This window comes from Tenrec ecaudatus, chromosome 3 (assembly GCF_050624435.1).
Source record: "Tenrec ecaudatus isolate mTenEca1 chromosome 3, mTenEca1.hap1, whole genome shotgun sequence".
In the NCBI taxonomy this organism is placed as follows: Eukaryota; Metazoa; Chordata; class Mammalia; order Afrosoricida; family Tenrecidae; genus Tenrec; species Tenrec ecaudatus.
This window is the reverse complement of record NC_134532.1, coordinates 215269477-215274807: the sequence shown is the minus strand read 5'-3', so window position 1 is coordinate 215274807 and position 5331 is coordinate 215269477. Positions and strand designations below refer to the sequence as shown.

The following is a 5331-nucleotide window of genomic DNA, read 5'->3' as shown; positions in this document are numbered from 1 at the left end:
GTGTTAGCCGTATGATGTGGGTGCCTTATGAACGATCTGTAAGCCCCACTGGAAAATCCACTCACTCACATCCTGACATGGGACGAGGAGCCCCTGTGACCTTAGCTGTATCATTTCCCAAAATCACAAAGCTCCTCCTGAGGACTGTTCACGTGTTGGGCACCCAGCCCCTGCCCTGCTTCCTTCCCATCAGAGCCAGGCCCCCAGCAGTTAGATGAGCAGGGCTGCCCTCTGGTCCTGCTGAGAATCCCCTTTGATGGGATGAAATGCCTTCCTCAGAGAGGCTCTTCCTTGTCCGCCCTCAGGAGCTTGATGGGAGATCCATCTAGTCATCTGCCCACGTGAACCTGGAGACCACTTGGAAAGGCCATCCCAGTTACCCTGCAGTGATCAGCTTGTCAGGAAGGCACCCAGGGAGCGTCTAGACAATGCCCTATCATTTGGCAGGTAGTGGACCCTGGCCCAGGCCTGAGGCAATCTCTAGAGGCAAGCGTGGCTTTGTGTGTAGAGGCACAAACCAATTCCGTGTGACTTTACCCTTTCTGCCCCTTACAATTGCACTTTCCAACACGGCTGGTCAACAACCACTGCCATTCTGAAGACAAATATATGCCCACACGGTTTCCCAGGAAATCTGTCTGTGATCCTGTAGCAGTTGACCTACTTCCGGAATGCTGATAAATTAACATCTGTGTTTTAGGCACTGGAGACGGTCTGCCAGTGTGCACTGCAAGCTTTACAGGGAGACCTCACCCAGGAAGGAAAACCACTCAGCTGCTGAGTCCATGGGAGTACTGTGAATCTCCCACAACCTTGTTTTTAAAAAACTACTGTTATCTGCCAAAACAGCGGCAGATAGGCGAGGCATGCACAACCATCAGTGTCTTTTCTGCCCTGAGCTTGGTTCGGTCCATCCAGGGAGTTTCAGATGGTCACGTAAGCACACATCAGCAGACACGCTTGAGTCTCAGCTACAGGATGGAGGGCTCCTGACAGGCGGGACACACCATGGATGGCCCTGTGCACAGAACCACGCAAGCCTCGCTGCCAGCCGTATGTTCTGTGCTGTGACCCAGTAGACTAGTCCTCGGGGCAGAGTCGCCAGACTTCCTCCACCCCAGCACCACCCTTGGGCAGAGAGCAAAGCAGTCCCTTGCTGGTTCAACCCTGCAGGTTCCACCACAGCCCAGAGCAGCCCATTCCCCACCCTTTTTCTGTTGTCCATCCCCCCAGGGAGGAGATCACATGTAGATCCTTGTAATCAGTTCCCTCTTTCCAACCCACTCACCCTCTACCCTCCCAGTATCACCCCTCACAACCCTGGTCCTGAAGGGATCATCTGCCCTGGATTCCCTGTGCTCCTATCTATACCAGTGTACATTCTCTGCTCCATCCAGACTTGCAAGGTAGAATTCGGATCATGGTAGTTTGGGGGGGGGGGGTAGGAAGCATTTAAGAAACAGGAGAAAAGCTGTATTGTTCATTGGTGCCAGCTTTTCTTTAAAGCTTGGCTTCTCCATCCAGCACAGCAATTGTTGCAGTTATAGTCTTTCAATCCCACCGTTAAGAGCCTACCCCTGTGCCCACGGTTTTTCCATTTTTGTGTGTTTTATATTTGTTGTATAAAAGCATGTTTTATTCAATGCTTATTCAGGTATGGGTCATGTTTTATTATGTCCCTTGTTCCCTTGAAGGATCTAGCAAACCATTGGCAGCCCAGGGGAAGCAGCGGCAGGCATGCTACACTGAAACCAGGAAAACCTGAGTGGTGGGTGACCCACCAACTCTTCCAGCATAGCCCAAGCCCAGGGGGAGCAATGTCATTCAATACCATCAGTGTCAGTTACCGGGGGCCAGCTCCAGACTGGGACTGGGAGATGAACGTGCCTACATAGAGAACTCAGACCTACTCTGAGCAGGACCAACTCAGACTGTATTTACATTCCATCTCCCTGAGGGGAAGCAGGGAACCAAGTTAGGAAGCAAATCGGGGTTGTCCAGGTGCAGGGATTGCTCAGGGAAGCAGGCAGGAATAGGATTCAGGAAGACAGTGCTGAACGGGGCACCGAGAGGTAGCAGTCACTGGAGCACCAGAAAAAATCTGCACGGAGGGCGTGGAAGTGTCCAACCAGGCGTGGGCCTGGGGAGAGGAAATCCTTCTAGAGGTTAAGGGGCTCAGCTAGCTGGGGACGAGCCGCACAGCTGCTTGTCACTCGGGACGTGAAGGCAGAGAGCACACCACCCTCTAGGGCTGGGAAGGAAATTGGGGTGCAACGAACACCCTCCCCACCAACAAGGGCAGGACAAGGGCACAGGTGATGTCTAGAGGGAGACACTTCTCCCAGTGCTCCAACATCCAGCCCAGCTGAACAAACAGGTGGTTCACCCTGAACCACCCCCATGTCTGCTTCCTAGACAGATTTCCAAAGAGCATTAGACCATGTTTTCAAGCCACCGAATTCAAAAGGTTGTGCAAGGAAGCCCGTCCCTACATTGCTTGTGAAATGGACAATAAACCTTCAGTCGCCCATCTAAACGTCCTTTCAGGGTCCTGCTAAGGCTCAGGGTCAGCCAGGGGAAGGCTGCCAGCTGCCGGGGAAGAGGGCATCCTGCTCCCACCTAGAGCTTATTTCTACATTCAAGGAGCAACTTAGTGCTGCCTGGAGGAGCGAAGGATGTCCAGACATACATACTTTTGGGACATGTGATGAGAGAGCGGTCCCTGGAGGCGGGCATCATGCTTGGTAGAGGGGCAGCAGAGGAAGGCCCTCCAACTAGTTGGAGCAGACACTACAGCTGCCACAATGAGCTCGAGCACAGGAACAATTCTGAGCATGACACAGGATCACAGTGCCTTTCTTCAGTTGGGCCCATAGACCAGGAACGACTCAGTGGCACCTGTATCTCATGGTGCTCCCTCCTCTCCTCCAGATTTATACTTCCCAGTCCTTGGATCAGTCTGGTGTGCTTCCGTGGGGATATGGCCGACAGATGGCTGCTTACTGACAAGCCCCTAAGACGGCAGCCACACGCTGCGTGACCGTTACTAACATCTTTTTAGTGATGTTTTATGACAGCAAGTACCCAGCAGTAGGGCTATGTCACGACAGGGACAGAACACTGGCTTCTGCCCTGGCCAAGGAAGACAAAAGGACTCAGCACTAGCCTGGTGAACACTTGCACCTTGAGCAGGCTGGCCCTCAGTGGAAATTCCAAGGCAAGACAGGACACCAGAGAACCCTGAAGCATTGTAGACATGCTGACTCAGAGCAAACCACAGCCAGACAAATTTGAAAACGGATGTAGGAGATTCAAGGACAAGGATAAACAGAACTGACCACAGTTGACCATCTACAACCTTTCCTCCCCCAGAGAAAGCCCCTCCTTTTTTATCAACCGTGGAGGGGACGGCAGGACGCCCGCTTCCCTGGAACAGAAGTGCATCGTATCTAAGCTGCAAAAGTCCTTTTCAACTCCTGACACCTGGGCTGCATTTGAATTTACTGCTTTAATAAAACGGGCAAATCCCATCCTGTCCTATAGTCTTGCTGTGAGTTGGCATCTACTCTGATCTTTCCTCATTGTCTCTGGTTCACGTTAGAGACACATCGCAATGGAGATGCATTTAGGCCTGCCCACTTGTTGTAACTGCACTATTTGCCCTTGTGGAGTTGAAGTTTCCTGTAGATTACAGAAACAAGTTTCCTGTCTGATAGCTCATTTGCAAACATTTTCCCTGGTCTGGGGACTCCCAAATTGACCAAGTATCTTCACACTTCCCAGGAGTCTTCATGGGGTGTTTTAACTTCGGTGCTACACCACCCATAGGGGTTTCAATAGTGATCCATGTGCAAAATCCAACAGGTAACTGGAGCCACCAAGTGGCTGCACCCCAGAACTATACTGGAAGGCTGATTTTGAAGATCAGCAGCAAGCCAGACCCGTAGCTGCATTTAAGTTCAAAATGACCAAGCCCCTCCTCAGATAACAAAGATGAGGCCTTTACTGTGAAAGAGTAATGGTTTCAGAAGTCCACAGGGGCAGATCTCACTGTCCTATAAGATTGCTGGGAGTCAGAATCCACTAGATTGGATCAGCCCCAGGTTTGCCTTTGCTTGCGACCTGTGTGACCCTGTGATACCATCAAGTACAGGGTTGTGTTAGGTAGCTGGAGGCAGAATTAGGGATTGTCCCTCTACATGCCAAAGCCACCCCTCCCCCCAATTACAGGAAGTTGGAAGCTGCTTAAGGCTGGAGATCATCAAACTCCCAGCTAGGAAGGTGTGGTACATCTAGGTGGGCTTTGCACCTGGATTGGCCCATCTGGGTCAGATGAATTTAATTCAGCCAATGGGGTCAACCAGGCTCATCTACCACGCCCTCCCGAGGAATTGAAAAGGCAGGATTCCTTCTGAGCAGCTTCTAGGCAGGCTGTACAGGGAGTAAGGGGTCCTGAAGGTGCCTGTGTAAACCTGAAGCTTCTAACCTTCATAGAACTCACTTGGAGAGCTAACCCTTGTGGCTGGGAGAAGCAACATGGCGGCCGAGCACAAGCCCAAGTTATCCCAGAATCTGCTGCGCATGAAGTTCATGCAGAGAGGCCTAGACCGGGAAACCAAGAAGCAGCTGCAAGAGGAGGAAAAGATCAGTGAGGAGCACTGGTACCTGGATCTGCCGGAGCTTAAAGAGAAAGAGAGCCTCTTAGTCGAAGAGCAGAGTTTTTTGCAATGCGAGGACCTTCTCTATGGAAGAATGTCCTTCGGAGGATTTAATCCTGAAGTTGAGAAACTAATGCTGCAGATGAACTCCAAGAGCAGAACCCAAGAAGTTGAAGATTAAATCATGGAGGTCGATGTGCCAGATGAAGACATGGCTGGAAGATACGAAAACCTGGTGGGGACTATCGGAAAGAAGTTCGCCAAGAAGAGAGACCGGGCCAATTACAAAGATGATGAAAATGGGAACATGAAACGAAAACAAAGATGTTCTTAAACCCCAAGATTGAAGTGGCTGCCTGCAGAGGTGCCTCAGGAAGAGCAGCCTTTTGGGGAAGCTCAGCTTCTTGCGGTGTCATCTTTGGAAACTCTGGTGTGTATTTCCAAGTACACACTTGGACAATGCTATTCCCAAAACAGATGTGTGGTGAATGTTATACATCTTTTTGCCCTAATGGGGTTTGTCAAGAAGGGGTTTTACACTGTCTAGCTTCAAATGTACATATCGTTTTCATGAAGATGTTTGTGACCTTGGATTTAAAAATTAAAAAAGAGCTCTAATAACCCTTTCTTTCAATAAATTAATCTTACTGTTTAAAACTCACTTGGATCACAA

The 5331-nt window shown here is 50.4% G+C and overlaps 1 pseudogene; it reads left to right on the top strand.

The window, feature by feature from the left end:
* Window positions 1-4536: 4536 nt before the first annotated feature.
* LOC142442526 (M-phase phosphoprotein 6 pseudogene) lies at window positions 4537-4839 on the top strand (annotated as a pseudogene).
* Window positions 4840-5331: the final 492 nt, after the last annotated feature.